Source organism: Crocuta crocuta, unplaced genomic scaffold (genome assembly GCF_008692635.1).
Source record: "Crocuta crocuta isolate KB4526 unplaced genomic scaffold, BGI_CrCroc_1.0 scaffold168, whole genome shotgun sequence".
In the NCBI taxonomy this organism is placed as follows: Eukaryota; Metazoa; Chordata; class Mammalia; order Carnivora; family Hyaenidae; genus Crocuta; species Crocuta crocuta.
In genome coordinates this window covers 4,164,658-4,180,837 of record NW_027532591.1, presented here as the reverse complement: position 1 = coordinate 4,180,837, position 16,180 = coordinate 4,164,658, and the positions used below count along the sequence as shown (strand labels likewise).

Below are 16,180 nucleotides of genomic sequence, written 5' to 3'. Positions count from 1 at the left end.
TTTCCTACTCGTAGTGGTATTTCGGACTCTCCACCATGTGTATTTTGGATGGTTTCTTAAGGTAGCCCTGGAAAAGAAAACAGACAGACAAACACACAAGGAACAAAGGCACACAAATGAACAGACAATCCAACAAACACGGAAACCGAAAGGGAAAACGAAAAAGAAAAAAGAAAAGAGGAAGGAGGGAAGGCGAATAATACGAAATAAAAATAGATAAAAAAGAAAAAAATTAGAAAAGGAAAAAAGAAGAAACCCAATAGACAAAGGACAGTGTAAAGCATGTAACCAGATTTCCCAGCTACAAATAAATAGCCGGGTGTATGCAGTGCTGGTGGAAGAGCATAGAGAAAGAGAGAAATGACAGGGCGGGATGAAGTGAAATTGGAAATGAAATGAGCGGGCAGAAGGAATAAGAGGCTTTTTTCAAAGAGCGAAAGAGTGGAATACGGTTGGAAAAGAGGCAAAAGAAATGACGACGATGATATCCAAAGAAACTATATAGTCTGATTACTCCAGAGAGAAAGAGATGAAAAGGTAGGTAGGTGTAGAATTTACATCTAGGGGATGGATTAAATGTGACTGTTTAAGCAAGCCAGTGACCAGAATTAATCAGGGCAGTGCATCCATGTTGGTCTTGCCACCGCCTCCGGTTAAAAAAAAAAAAATTAAAAAAGGATAGGGCATCTCTCTAGCAGGGATGGGTGTGGTTTCGTCCAGTGTGTCCCACGGGAGTCCTGCCTTGGCAGTTGTGGAGAGAAGAGTGGCGGCACTCCAATCCCTTTTTGAACCAAGTGTTGCAACTCTTCTGGGTGTGTAATCTCCCTGTGCCAGGGGCGCAGCCAAGGTGGGCCATGCTCTATATCCCAAGCCAGGACTCATTTCCAGATCTCAGTCCGCGCGCCCCATTGAAATTGCCCAAAATACAAACTCGCAGGCGAGCCCCTCAGATCAGTTTTAAGCCTCTCGCCTTCCCCCTGGGGATTGAGCCAGAAGCCGCTGCTTCCGTCTCCCCCAGGCCAGGGTGGCGAGCGAGGAGCAGTTTCACCCGGCTTTGCCTGGGACTAGTGTGTCCTGCCTAGGGTCAGCTGGACAGCAGGAAACTGGGTCCCTCTGTGTCCCTTCGCCCGAAATATAAAGTTGCGGGCAAATCCCTCAGAGCAGTTTCAAGCCTTTCGCCTCCCCCCCTAGGGATCCAGCCAAGCCAGAAGCAGAAAGGTGCGGTCGCCGCGCGTTCCCTCCAGGTCAAGCTGGCGAGTGGGGAGTAGTTTCCCCTGGGGTCGCCAGGGATGAGTGCGTCCCGCCTAGGGTCAGCTGTACAGCAGGAATCGAGAGCCCTCTGTGTCCCGAGTGGAGGTTTTTCTCTTCTCAAGCGACAGGGACAGTGTTTTCAGCAGTTTCAGCCACATTTCTCCCCCCTAAACTCACTGTGGCTTCCTGCAGAGGGGGATCCCTCCCCTCCTTCTGTGTCTCTGGTCCCGGCCCGATTTTATCTTCCCCAGTTCGCACTCACCCTATAAGGTTTTCTCAGCGGACTCTGTCTCCTTTTCCTCCCAAACTCCTGGATTCTCTAAGGGTTCCTATGGCTTCAGGCCTTCTCCGTGTGAGATATGGGGGCGAGTGAAATGTACGGAGCTCCCTAGTTCCCCGCCATCTTGCCTCCCCCCCTTCTTTTTAAATGTTTATTTTTGAGAGTGAGAGAGAGTGTGAGCAAAGGAGGGGCAGAAGAGAGGGAGACAGAGGATTTGAAGGGGGCTCTGTGATGAGAGCAGACAGCCCAATGTAGGGCTTGAACTCATGACCTTAGCCAAAGTCTGACAATTAACTGAGCCACCCGGGCACCCCCAGCCATGTCCCCTTTTTATTTACTGTAGAGTACTTGCTTTTCAATGAAATCTCTTTTCACATGTTAAGAGTTGAAGTTGGGACATGGCTGCCCAACTTGAATGAAAAATTTCAGCCTCTCCTGCAACAACAAGGAGTGGCCTTGTAGAAAGTCTCACCAATGAAGTGTGAGTGTGAGTGAGATAACCTCTGATCTTACACCTCATCTGGAAAGGAAATAACTCTGAAAGTCACATGTTGAAACAACAGAGCCATTATAAGCCTGAGTCCCTGAAAGTCTGAGTGAAGGAGAATTGCATACTTATCTGGTTTAATCCAGCCTGGACTGTCACGGTGCAGGAAATAAACTTGTGTTTTGATTAAGTAATGACATTTTTTTGGCCCTTTTGTTACAGCAGTTAACATTATATGTTTGTGCTTGTGTGTGTGTGTTTCTTTTTTCAAAAATAGAATTGTACCATATATACTATTTCACTTAAATGCGTAGTGTCAGTACGTATCTTTATAATTTTTTGAACCTTTTAAGTTGAAAGAATAGTACAAATAATACCCATTACATTTCGTCTTGTTCATTTGCTTTGTGTTTTCTTTTTCTGAACAATTTCAAAGTAACCAGGCTTCGTGATACTTCACCCTTAAATACTTAAATGTGCATCTCCTATCAAAACATTATCCTACAATGGTGTAATACCTTTATCTTAAGAAAATTTAATAGTCCTTTACATTATCTAGTATGCAGAGTGTATTCAACACTTGATCTTAGCCAAAAGGCCAAGAAGTGATGTAGTAGAGTGTATTCAAACTGAATTTTCCTCCAATTATTTTTTTTTGCTGTTTTCATCTTTGACCCAATCAAGGTAGCATGTATTTCATGGTGTATGTCTCTTTAGTCTTTAGTTCTCACCCCTCCCCCCCCTTTTTAACCACTTTTACTGTTTTGAAAAGTATTTGAAATATTTTGAAAGATATTCTATGGAATATCTTATGTTCTGAATTTGATTCTTCATAATAAAATTCAGGTTAATATTTCAAAAAATAATTTCAAAGAAATGGGAGAGACAAAAACAGAATAAGTGGAACAAATGGTACAAATGGTGATGGGGTAGATGTAGATCCATATGTATCAATAATTCCCATTAAATGTATATGGATTAACATTCAGTTAAAAGACAAACACTGTCAGACTGGATTTTTAAAAACTCAGTTTTCAAGATTTAGATAAAACATAAAAATATAAAAATGTTGAAGATAAGAGAGTTCTAAAGTAATATATCATGCAGATAGATATACCAGTATAAAGAAAGCTAACATAGTTATATTGATATTAAAAAAAGATTTTTAAGGCATAAAAATGTATTGTTTGAGGGTCACTTCATACAGATAAAAATTTAACTTAGAAGACATACTTGTTTTATTTTTTTATTTTTTAAAAAATTTTGTTAAGTAATGTTTATACCCAGTATGGGCCTTGTACTCACTACCCTGAGATCAAGAGTTGCATACACACTTTCTTTTCAGTAATTGATAGAATAACCATAAAGAAAACCACTAATGACAGATTGGGACAACAGGATTACCATGGTTTCCAGACTAAAGATTTTTTCAAGTGTAATAGAATGCTATAAATAGTTGACCATATTTTAAGCCACAAATTCATTCCACATTTAAAGCACCAGAGTCATGTTACTTATGTTTTCTGATAACAGTGCACAGTTAAAATTCAGCTAGAAATCAGTAGCAGAAAGACAACTAGAACCTTCACTTATGTTTGGAAATTAAATTACTAATATGAAACACCAGGATAAGAGAGGAAAGCATGTCTGAAATTAGAAGATATTTTGAACTGAATTGTAATAGAAACAAAGTAAATGTGAGATGCAGGTAGAGTTGTACTTCGAGGAAAATGTATAATCTTGTTTTTTTTTAAAGATAGAATTAATTTTTTTTGATGTTTGTTTATTTTTGAGAGAGAGAGAGAGAGCGAGCAGGGGAGGGGCAGAGAGAGAGGGAGACATGGAATCTGAAGCAGACTTCAGGCTCTGAGCTGTCAGCACAGACCCTGATATGGGGCTTGAAGCCATGAACCTTGAGTTCATGACCTGAGCCAAAGTCAGACGCTTAACTTACTGAGCCACCCAGGTGCCCCAAGGAAAATGTATAATCTTAACTGCATGTGTTAGAAGAGAAGAATGCTTAACATTTATGAGCTAATCAGTCTCAGGAAGTTTTAATAAGACCAGCAAAATATGCCCAAAGAAAAGTAGAAGGGAATGATAAAAATAACAAATTAATAAAATATAAAGCAAAGGGACATCACCAGGAATGGTGCAGTAAAATGACCTCTGAAATTCTTCTGTATAAAAGCAGTTAGAACACTGCCAAAACTTGTTGAAATCAATTTCTGAAGAACTCTGAAAATAACCAAAGTTTGCAACAATCCAAGGAGTATTTATTGAAGCAACTACCTGAATCATAATGAGGAGAGTGAGATTTACAGTATTTTAACTTGCTCTATTTCTGTCTCCTTCTACCTAACTCCACAGTAGCCCTGAAAAACAAGAGTTCCGACAATCACAGTAAAAAACTCAGCAATCTAGCTGCCATAGGAGGGGACTGGGTGGATTTGGAGCTTTGTAATAACATCATTCTGGAGAAGTGTCATTATTTCATCTATCTTGCAGTTCCCTGGGAACCACCATTCACAAGACTTTTCTGTGTTTGACCTGACAGGGAGCTCACCCATTATAACAATTTTTTCCTCTGTAGAAATTTGTTCAAAGTTTTTACAGGCAGTTACTTAATTTTGTGACTGCCTGGGGCAGTAGATAAGTGTTGGAGCAAACAAATGGGCAATGGAAAAAACTTAAAAGGAAAAATTGAAAAATGAGATGCCCGAAGAGGTTTTGAAAAGCTGGAATATTATTCCTGGGAATCTTGAAAGCCATGTACATGCATATAGCTATCTTGTCCAGGGCTGTATGCATGCTCAAGAAAGACCTGAGAATGCCTTAAGCTGTCACGGTGGCTGACCTTGAGTGTCTGCTCAAGAAGGACATGATGGCTAAAGCAGAGTTTTAAACTAACTGAAGACATGCTCCAATATACACACAGAGCCCTTTGCCAAGGCTGGGAGATTTTGCTGATTCTAGATATTTAAGAAAATCTCTTTGCAACTGGAGAGTACCATTAAGCCAACCACCATGGTTACACTTAATCAAAGAATACAAACTTTACAGAATTAGTTAAGAAAGTCACTAAGTAAGGCTTAACAATAGCAGTAACAGCAAACTCTGACAAAAATCTTGATTCCAGAATTATCACATAGTATTATTTAAAATGTTATTTTCAAAAGAAAGTATGTGGGATGTGAAGTATGTCCCATACACAGGAAAAACAGTCAACTGAAACTACCTCTCATGGGGCGTCCAATTTCTGATTTCAGCTCAGGTCTCATGATCTCATGATTCGTGAGTTTGAACCCCACGTCTGGGTGACAGCATGGAACCTGCTTGGAATTCTCTATCTCTCTAAAAAATAAATAAACATTAAAAAAAAAAAAATAACCTGGGGCACCCGATTGGCTTAGTTAGTTAAGCATCTGACTTTGTGTCAAGTCGTGATCTCATGGTTCTTGAGCCAAGTCCTGCATTGGGCTCTGTGCCAACAACTCAGAGCCTGGAGTCTGCTTCTGCTTCTGTGTCTCCCTCTCTATCCTACCTGCCCCTCCCTCACTTGTGCTCCATCTCTCTCTGTCTCTGTCTCTCTCTCTGTCTCTCTGTCTGTCTGCTTCTGCTTCTGTGTCTCCCTCTCTATCCTACCTGCCCCTCCCTCACTTGTGCTCCATCTCTCTCTGTCTCTGTCTCTCTCTCTGTCTGTCTGTCTCTCTCAATAAATAAGTAAATAAATAAATACGTAAATAAAATAACCTGTCTCTGAGAAAGCCCAGATTTTAGACTTCCTAGGAAAAGACTTTAAGTCAGCTCTTTTAAATATGTTCAAAGAATTAAAGAAAACTCTAAGAATTAAAGTATGAGAATGATGTCTCACTAAATAGTGAATATTAATAAAGAGATACAAATTATCAAAAAGAACCAAATAGAAATTCTGGGGTTGAAAAATATAGCTGGAAAGAAAAATTGACTAGAGGGGCTCACAGCAGATTTGAACTAACAGAGGAAAGAATCCGTGAACTTGGAGACACTTCAAATGGAATTATCCAGTCTGAGGAACACAAAGAAAAAAACAAAAATAAACAAAATCTCAGAGATCTGTGGGTACTCTGAATCATATTAACACATGTATTATGGGAGTTCCAAAAGAAAGGTAGAATGAGGTAGAACTTGTGGAGATGTAATAGCCAAAGTCTTCCCAAATTTGATAAAAGAATCCATACATTTAAGAAGTTCACATTATAGTTAACCTTTTGAAAACTAAATATAAAGGGAATCTTGAAACTTCATAGTGAGGAGCAACTCTTTTTTTCCTTAAAATTTTTTTTACTGTTTATTTTAGAGAGAGAGAGAGATTGTGACTTGGGGAGGGGCAGAGAGAACAGGCTCCGGCTCTGAGCTGTCAACACAGAGCCCAAAATGGGGTTCAAACCCACAAACCATGAGATCATGACCTGAGCTGAAGTCAGACACTTAAGTACTGAGCCACCCAGGATCCGCAGGAGCAGCTCTTATACAAAGTAATCTGAATAAAGTAAACCCCTGATTTCCCATTGGAACCATGGGGGCAAGAAGGCAATGGTATGATGTGTTAAAACTGCTGAAAGATTATAAACCAAGAATTCTGTTTAAAAATTTTTAGTATAGTTAACATACAATGTTAACATTATTTTCAGGTGTACGATATAGTGATTCAGCAGTTTTGTGCATTACTCACTGCTGATCAAGATTAAGTGTACTCACAATCCCCTTTACCTATTTCACCCATTCCCCCACCTACGTACCTTCTGGTGATCATCTGTTTGTTCTCTGTAGTAAAGAGACTGTTTTTTGGTTTGTCTCTCTTGTTTCCTTTGTTTCTTAAATTCCAAATATGAGTCAAATCATATGGCATTATTTTCTGACTTATTTTGCTTAGCATTATACTCTGCATCCAGTCATACTGTTGCAAATGGCAAGATTTCATTCGTTTATGTGGCTGAGTATTATTACTATTATTATTTGTGTGTCAACACACATACACATATATGACATCTTCTTTATCCATTCATCAGTGATGGACACTTGGTCTGTTTCCAGAATTTGGCTGTTGTAAATAATGTTGCCATTAACATAGGGGTACATATAGCCTTTTAAATTAGTGTTTTCCTTATCTTTGGGTAAATAGTGCAATTGCTAGATCATATGGTAATTCTGTATTCAGTTTTTTGAGGAACCTTGATACTGTTTTCCATAGTGGTGTCACCAGTTTGCGTTCCCACCAATATTGCATGAGGGTTCCTTTTTTCCCATATCCTCATCAACACTTGTTGTATTTTTGATTTTAGCTATTCCTTATAATGAGGTGATATCCCATTGTGGTTTTGATTTGCATTTCCCTGGTGCTGAGTGATATTGATTGAGCATGTTTTCATGTGTCTGTTGGCCATCTGTGTATTTCCTTTGGAGAAATGTCTGTTCATGTCTTCTGTCCATTTTTTAATTGGATTATGTGTGTGTGTGTGTGTGTGTGTGTGCATGTGTATGTGTTTAGATAGGTTCTTTATATATTTTAGATACTAACCCTTCATTGGATATGTCATTTGCAGATACCTTTTCCCTTTCAGTAGGTTGTCTTTTAGTTTTGCGTTGTTTCCTTCTTTGTGCAGAAGCTTTTTACTCCAGTATAGTCCCCGTAGTTTATTTTTGGTCCTTGCCTAAGGACACATTTCTAAAAAAAGTTGATACAGCCAATGTCAGAGAAATTACTGATTTTGTTTTCTTCTAGGATTTTTATTGTTGCTGGTCTCACATTTAAGTCCTTAATCCATTTTGGGTTTATTTTTATGTATGGTTTAAGAAAGTAGACCAGTTTCATTATTTTGCATGTAGCTGTCCAGTTTTCCCAGCACCATTTGTTAAAGAGAGTATCTTTTCCCTATTGCATATTCTTGCCTCCCTTGTCAAAGATTAATTGATCCTATAATCATGGGTTTATTTGTGGCTGTCTGTTCTTTTCCAATGATCTATGTGTCTGTTTTTGTGCCAGTACCATACTGTTTTGATTATTACAGCTTTACAGCTTTGTAGTATATCTTGATATCTGGCATTGTAATACAGCTTTGTTTTTCTTTTTCAAGCTTGAGTTGGCTATTTGGGGTCTTCTGTGGAACCCCAAATTCAGGATTCATAAAGATTTCAGGATTCATAAAAATTTCACAATTATTTGTTCTTGTTCTGTGAAAAATGCTGTTGGTACTTTGATAAGGATTGCATCAAATCCATAGATTGCTTTGGGTAGTATGGACATTTTAACAATATTTGTCCTTCCAGTGCATGAGCGGGGAATATTTTTCTATTTGTGTCATCTTTAATTTCTTAATAAAAAATTTTTTAATGTTTGTTTATTTTTAAGTGAGAGAGGGAGGGGCAGAGAAAGTGGGGGACAGAGGATCTGAAACAGGCTCCTGCTGACAGCAGAGAGCCCAAACTACCAGATCATGACCTGATCCAAAGCCAGATACTTAACCAACTGAGCCACCCAGGTGTCCCTGTCAACTTTAATTTCTTTCATCCATGTTTTACATTTTTCAGAGTACAGGTTTTTTAACTCCTTTTTAAAATTTTTTCCTAGGTATTTTATTTTTGATACAGTTGTAAGTGGGATTGTTTTCTTAATTTCTCTTTCTGGTGCTTAATTATTAGTGTATAGAAATGCAACACAGTTTGCTATATGTTGATTTTTGTATCCTGCAACCTTATTTAATTCATTTATCAGTTTTAGGAATTTTTTGGTGGAGTCTTTTGAGTTTTGAGTATTATGTGCAAATATTGGAAGTCTTTTATTTTTTTTCATTGTCTAACTGTGGCTAGGACTTCTAGTACTGTGTTGAATAAAAGTGGTGAAAGTGGATCTATCTCCTTGTCTTGTCCTGACTTTAGTGGGAAAGCTTTCAGTTTTTCTCCACTATGTATGATGTTAGCTGTGGGTTTTTCAAATATGGCCTTTAATATGTTGAGGTATATTCCCTCCAACCTACTTTGTTGGAGGGTTTTTGTCATGAATGGGTTTTGTTCTTTGTCAGATGATTTTTCTATATCTGTTAAAATGATCATGTGATTTTTATTCTTTCTCATGTTGATGTGATGTATCCCATTGATTGATTTGCAGATATTGAACCACTTTTGCATCTCAGGAATAAATCCCACTTGATTGTGATGAATGATTATTTTTCCTTCCTTTTTTTTTTTTTTAACATTTATTTATTTTTGAGAAACAGAGAGACAGAGACACAGTGCAAGCAGGGGAGGGGCAGAGAGAGAAGGAGACAAAGAATCCGAAGCAGGCTTCAGGTTCTGAGCTGTTGGCATGGAACCCAACACCGTGAGATTATGACCTGAGCCAAAGTCAGATGCTTAATTGACTGAGCCACCCAGGTGCCTCATGAATGATACTTTTAGTGTATTGTTGGATTTGGTTTGTTATTATTTCGTTGAGGATTTTTGAGTCTTTGTTCATCAGAGATGTTGGCTTGTAGTTCTCTTTTTTTGTAGTGTCTTATTTGGTGGTTTTGAGTCAGAGTAATGCTGGCCTCACAGAATGGTTTTGGAAGATTTCCTTCCTCTTCTATTTTTTGGAATCATTTGAGAAGAGTAGGTATTAACTCTTCTTTAAATGTTTGATAGCATTTATCTGTGAAGCAATCTGGTCCTGGACTTTTGTTTGTGTGAGCTTTTTGATTGCTGATTCCATTTCATTGCTGGTAACTGGTCTGTTCAAATTTTCTCATTCTTTCTGATTCCAATCCTCAACAAAACACTGTGAAATTATATCCAGCAAAATATGTAAAGGATTATACGCCATGTGATCGGGTGCGATTTATCTCAGGAATGCAAGGTTACAAAGTCAATCAAATGTACATACAAAAAATACATCAATATAATATGCTATATTTATAGAAGAAAAAATACATCTGACTATATAGTCTCCATGTAAATAGAAGAAGCATTAGACAAAATCAAGCATTCTTTCTTGATAAAATATTTCATAAACTAGGAATAAAAGGGAACTTTTTTGATCTCATAAGGAATATTTATGAGTAATTCACAACTCACATCATACTTAATGTTGAAAGGTTTAAAGCTTTTCTCTGAATATCAGGATCAAGATGTCAGCTACCACTTCCGCTCAACGTTGTAGGGAGGTGTTAGCTAGGGCAATTAGACAAGAAAATGAAATAAAAGCATGCAGATTGTAAAAGAAGTAAAGCTGTCTCTCTTTGCAGATGACATAATCTTGTACAGTTGATTCTCATTGGGGAGAATTTACATACTTATACATACTTCATGGATATGTAAAAAATTTTGAAAATAGTGAAAATTTTTAGTTGCCGGACATATTTTTTGCTGAGATTGAACAAGGCAACACTCGACCTGTTTGTTTTAGCTTTCATATAGAGATGTGACCAGGGGATGGACACACTGGGAAAGAATGTCTGGCTCCAGAGCCAATTTTTTGGAGTTTAAATTATATCTGTGGCACCCATTAGTGAGGTAACTTTAAGTGAGTTACTTAACACATCTGAACCTCATTCTCTCTTTCCTGAATTAAAACAAGAATCTACTAGGATGAGATAGGACTTAAGGATTTAGGATTTCAGATTAGTGTGTGTGTGTGTACACATATTTTCCTCAAGGATAGTGGTTCACTATTTGCTAACTCAGCACTCATGGCAACTTTAGATACCGTAACTACACACATAATGAGAACTTGCTGTTTATAGATAATCCTACAAATTTCACAGAACCGTTGGAGCTAATATTGAGGTTAGCAAGGTTGCTGGATAGAAGATCAGTGTACAAAAATCAATTGAATTTCTATACACTAACAATGAAAAATCTAAAAATGAAATTAAAGGAAAAAATTCCTTTGACCATAACATCCAAAGAAATAAAATACTTAGGAATAATTTTAACAAAGGAAGCATAAGAGTTGTATGTGGAAAGCCACAAAGAAATTAAAGAAATAAAGAAGACCTAAATTACAGAAAAGACATCTCATATATTTTTTTTTAAATGTTTTTATTTATTTCTGAGAGAGAGAGAGGCAGTGTAAGCAGGGGAGGGTCAGAGAGAGAGGGAGACACAGAATCCAAAGCAGGCTTCAGGCTCTGAGCTGGCTGCTTAGAGCCCGTGCGGGGATCAAACCCACGAACTGCCAGATCATGGCCTGAGCCGAAGTCGTTGGACGCTCAACCGACTGAGCCACCCAGGCGCCCCAAGACATCTCATATTTATAGATTGTAAGACTTTATATGTTAAGATGGCAATAATTCCCAAATTGATTTACAGAGTCCATTTACTTTTTATCAAAATTTCAGCTACCTTATTTGAAGACATTAATGAGCTTATCCTTTTTGTCCTTATTTTTAAAAATTTATTTATTTATCTAAATAGTTTATTGTCAAGTTTGTTTACATATAACACCCAGTGTAATGAGCTTATCCTCAAATTCATATGGAAAAGAAGTACCAAGAATAGCAAAAATTATCTTGAAAGAGAACAAAAGTTGAAGGACTCATATTCTCAAATTCAAAACTTACTGACAGGTACAGTGATCAAACCAATATGGTACTGACATAAAGAATAGATCAGTGAAATAGCATTGAAACTCCAGAAATAAACCATTACATTTATGATTAGTTGCAAGGGTGCCGAGAATCCTATTTTCAATGGCAACTAGTAGGTTTTCAACAAATGGTACTGGGACACCTGGATACAGGCATAAACAAATTGAGTCATAGACTTAAATGTAAAAGCAAAAATTACAAACTCTGAAGAAAACATAGACATAAATGTTGTGACCTTGGACTTGACAATAGTTTTTCAGATATGACACCAAAAGTAGAAATAATAAAGGAAAAAATAATAAAGGAAAAAAGTTAGACTTCATTAAAATTAAAAACATTTTTGCTTTAAAGTTTCCTATGTTGAAAGTGAAAAGACAACGAACAACATGGAAGAAATTACTTGCAAATCATGTAAGTGATAAAGGACTGATATCCAGAATATATATAGAACTGTTACAGCTCAACAAGAAAAAGACAAATAATCCAATTTAAAAATGGGCAAAAGATTTGAATAGATATTTCTCCAGAGAGGACACACAGATGGCTAATAAGCACATGAAAAGATGCTTAACATCAGTAGTCACTAGGGAAATGAAAATCAAAACCACAGTGAACTACCATTTGAAAAAGAACAATAACAATTCGTAGTGAGTATTTCAGAAATTGGGACCTTCATACATTGCTGTTGGTGCACCTGTGTTGGAAAACAGTTTAGTGCTTCTTCAAAAAGTTAAACAGACTTATCAAATGTCCCAATATTTCCATACTTAGTATGTAACCTAGAGAATTAAAGACATGTTTACACTTGGGGCGCCTGGGTGGCTCAGTCAGTTAAGTGTCTGACTTTGGCTCAGGTCATGATCGCACAGTTCGTGGATTCGAGCCCCGCATCGGGCTCTGTGCTGGAGCCTTGAGCCTGTTTCAGATTCTGTGTCTCCCTCTCTCTCTGACCCTCCCCTGCTCACGCTGTCTCTCTCTCTCTCTCAGAAATAGATTTAAAAAAAAAACAAAACCAAAAAAACATGTCTAAACAAAAACTTGTACCTAAATATTTATAGCAGGACTTATATTCATAATAGGTTGAAATGGAAATAACCCAAATGTCCATCAACTGATGAATAAACAAAAGGTGGAATAGCCATATAACGGAATATTATTTAGGAAGAAGAAAGGAATGAAGTCCTGATACATACTACAACTGAATGAATTTTGAAAACATTATGCTAAATAAAAGAGGCCAGACACAAAAGATCCCATAATGTATGATATCATTTATAATGAATATCCAGAATAGACTGAAATTTCATAGAGACCAAAAGTAGAAGAGTGGTTGCCGGGGGCTAGGAGCATAGGGAAAGGAAAAGACTGTTAATGGGTATAGAATTTATTTAGCAGGTAGTGAAATTTTCTGAAATTAGACAATTGTTAATGTTTTCACAATCCTGTGAATGTAGTAAATCTGTTCAGTTGTGTACTTAATTTTTAATTTTTATTTTTGAGGAAGAGCATGAGTGTGAGTGAGTGGGGGAGGGGCAGAGAGAGGGGGAAACAGTCTGAAGCAGTTTCCAGGCTCTGAGCTGTCAGCACAGAGCCGACATGGGGCTTGAATTCGTGAACTGTGAGGTCATGACCTGAGCTGAAGTTTGACGTTTAACCAACTGAGCCACCTAGGTGCCCAGTTGTACACTTTAAAAGGGAAATTTTTGCAGTATGTGAATTATTTCTCAGTAGAAACAGTTTCAAGAAAATTAGATGTGAGTTCTTTGAAAAAACTGATGAAATAGAGAAGCTTTTCATGAGACTGGTCAAGGGAAAAAAAAGAGTAACGTGCCTATGTCAAGAATGAAAAAGAATATAACTTAGATCTTTCAGATATTGAAAATATAATAAGATATTTTGAATACCTATGCCAGTAAGTGAAAAAAACTGAGTGCATAATTCTTAGACATACAAATTATCAGACCCACACAAGATAAATTGTAATTAAAAAGTTTGAATAATCTGGGGTCCCTGGGCTCTGTAAGTTAAGTGTCTGACTTTGGCTCAGGTCATGATCTCACAGCTCGTGCTTTCAAGCCCTTTGTTGGGCTCTGGGCTGACAGCTCAGAGCCTGGAGCCTGCTTTGGATTCTTTGTCTCCGTCTTTCTCTGTCTCTGTCCCTCCCCTACTTGCGCTCTGTCTTTTTCTCTCAAAAATAAACATTTAAAAAGCTTTTTATTAAGTTTGAATAATCTTATAACAAAGATGAATCTAATGAAAAAAAACTTCAAAAATAAACTTTTAGGTTTAGGGTTCTACAAAAAATTGAAGGAATAAATAGTTCCTCCCTCATTTATGAAGATAGAATGACCTATTGACATAAGAAAGTATAATATAAAAAATTTGTAGACCAGACTCACATACAAATAGCAATAAGGATGATACAATAGTACTGAGTTGGATTGGAAATTATGAGGTAGGGTTAACATGAGAATATCAATTAATGCAGTTCATCACATTGTCAGATTGAGGGAAAAAAATGTATGTAGAAAAAATTATGTGATGAAATTCAGTATCTGGTCATCAAGATGTTCTTAGCCAACAGAGTATAAGTCAACTTTCTCAAGACGATATTTGATTATTTTAAACCAAGATATTTAAATATATCTAATGGTAAAACCTTGAAAACTTTCAAGTTGCAGTCAGATACAAGACAGTTGTAGGTTGTGATCATTTCTGTTTATGGATTTGAAACCTTATTTATTTTTAGTGATATCTGTTTTCCTTGGTTATTGTACAGATTCAGTGATATTGCAACCAAGATCTCAGAAGATTTATATAGTTTTAAATAGCAAAAATAAGTCTAAAATTTATAAGGAGGGTCGCCTGTGTGGCTCAGTCGGTTGAGCGTCCAACTTCGGCTCAAGTCATGATCTCACAGTTCATGGGTTTGAGCCCCCCATGGGGCTCTGTGCTGACTGCTAGCTCAGAGCCTGGAGCCTGTTTTGGATTCTGTGTCTCCCTCTTTCTCTGACCCTCCCCTTCTCACGCTGTCTCTCTGTCTCTCAGAAATAAATAAAGAAACGTTAAAAAATTAAAAAAAAAATTATAAGGAAAGGTAGAGGGCTAATTATTTTTGCATAGGAAAAATAGCAGGTTATCAGGACTTATAGATACTAAGATTTGTTTTGTAATTATGACATTATGGTATTAAAGGGCTAAGCAAAGAGACCAATGGAACAGAGTAGAAATCCTAGAAACAGACCGGCACATATGTAGACACTTGTTTTTTGTTAGGGGCACTGTGTAGCAGTGATGAAAGAGCTTTTTAAAGAAATAATACAATATAATTTGGCTTCTATAAATTGACTTCTTCTCAACATACACAAAAAGTCAATTCCAGGTGGATTATAGACCAAAGAGTAAAGAGTACAACTAAAAGTTTTAGAGTTGAGTATAACTTTAGCCTCAGTAAGAATTATCAAACAAGATACAGAAAACACAAAAAATATGGAAAAATGATACTATATTATGTTTATCAAAAGATACCATAACGAGTGTGGAAAAAGCAAGTATAAAGTAGAAGGATATATTTGCAACACACAAAACCAAGGACTTCTATTTAAAATAACTGTTGGGGCACCTGGGTGGCTCAGTTGGTTGTGTCTCTTTGATGTCGGCTCAGGTCATGATTCATAGTGTGAGTTGAAACCCCACATGGGGCTCTATGCTGACAGCATTGATCCTGCTTGGGATTCTCTTTCTCTCTCTTTCTCTGTCCCTGCTCTCCCCTTAAAATAAATAAACTTTAATTTTAAAAAAGTTAAAAATAACTGTCATTAATTTTTAATCATTAGGTTATATATAATTATATGTAAAATAATTAAATATATAAAATGGGTAAGTATATATTAGAATCAATAAAAAATACAATGTAATAGAAAAAAGCTTTTAAGTATTTTACAAAAGAAAAAAATTCAAATGATTAATAAATATATGAAATGATATTCCATCTCATTAGGAGTCAGGAAAATGTAAATTAAAGCCAGTATGAGATTTAACTGTACTCTTGAAAGTTATAGTAAATTTTAAAGTCTGATACCAGGTGAGGGTGAGGTTTTGGAGGAATGGAGGAATTGGAACTGCTAGTGAAAATTTTGGTTTTATTTAGTGATGTTGAACATATGCATGCATATGCTGTTACTTAGGAGTTCTTTCCTAGATTTATACCTAGACAAACTTGTGCAGATGTGCCCATTATACATTTGTAAGAATTTATGATAGCATTGATTGTAATAGTCTAAACCTGGAACCAGCCCAAATGTCCATTTGCAATAGCTTGGATGAATAACTTCACACAGTGGAATATCCTACGACAGTGAAAATAAATGTACCACAGCTGCATATACCATCATGGATATCTATTAAAAAATAGGTAAGGGGTGCCTGGGTGGCTAAGTCAGTTAAGCGGCCGACTTTATGTTCATGTTTTATGAACTTTTCTGTATGGGTGTTATAGTTATAAATCGTAATTTAAAAAAAAGGTAGTTTGTAGACTTTAAAATATGGAAATGTAGA

General features: G+C 36.8%; 1 protein-coding gene across 3 annotated transcripts in view; it reads left to right on the top strand.

Moving 5' to 3' along the window:
• NRDC (nardilysin convertase) overlaps window positions 1–16,180 on the top strand; it is a 117,616-nt gene that overhangs the window by 57,969 nt on the left and 43,467 nt on the right. The gene's annotated exons all lie outside the window — the stretch shown is intronic.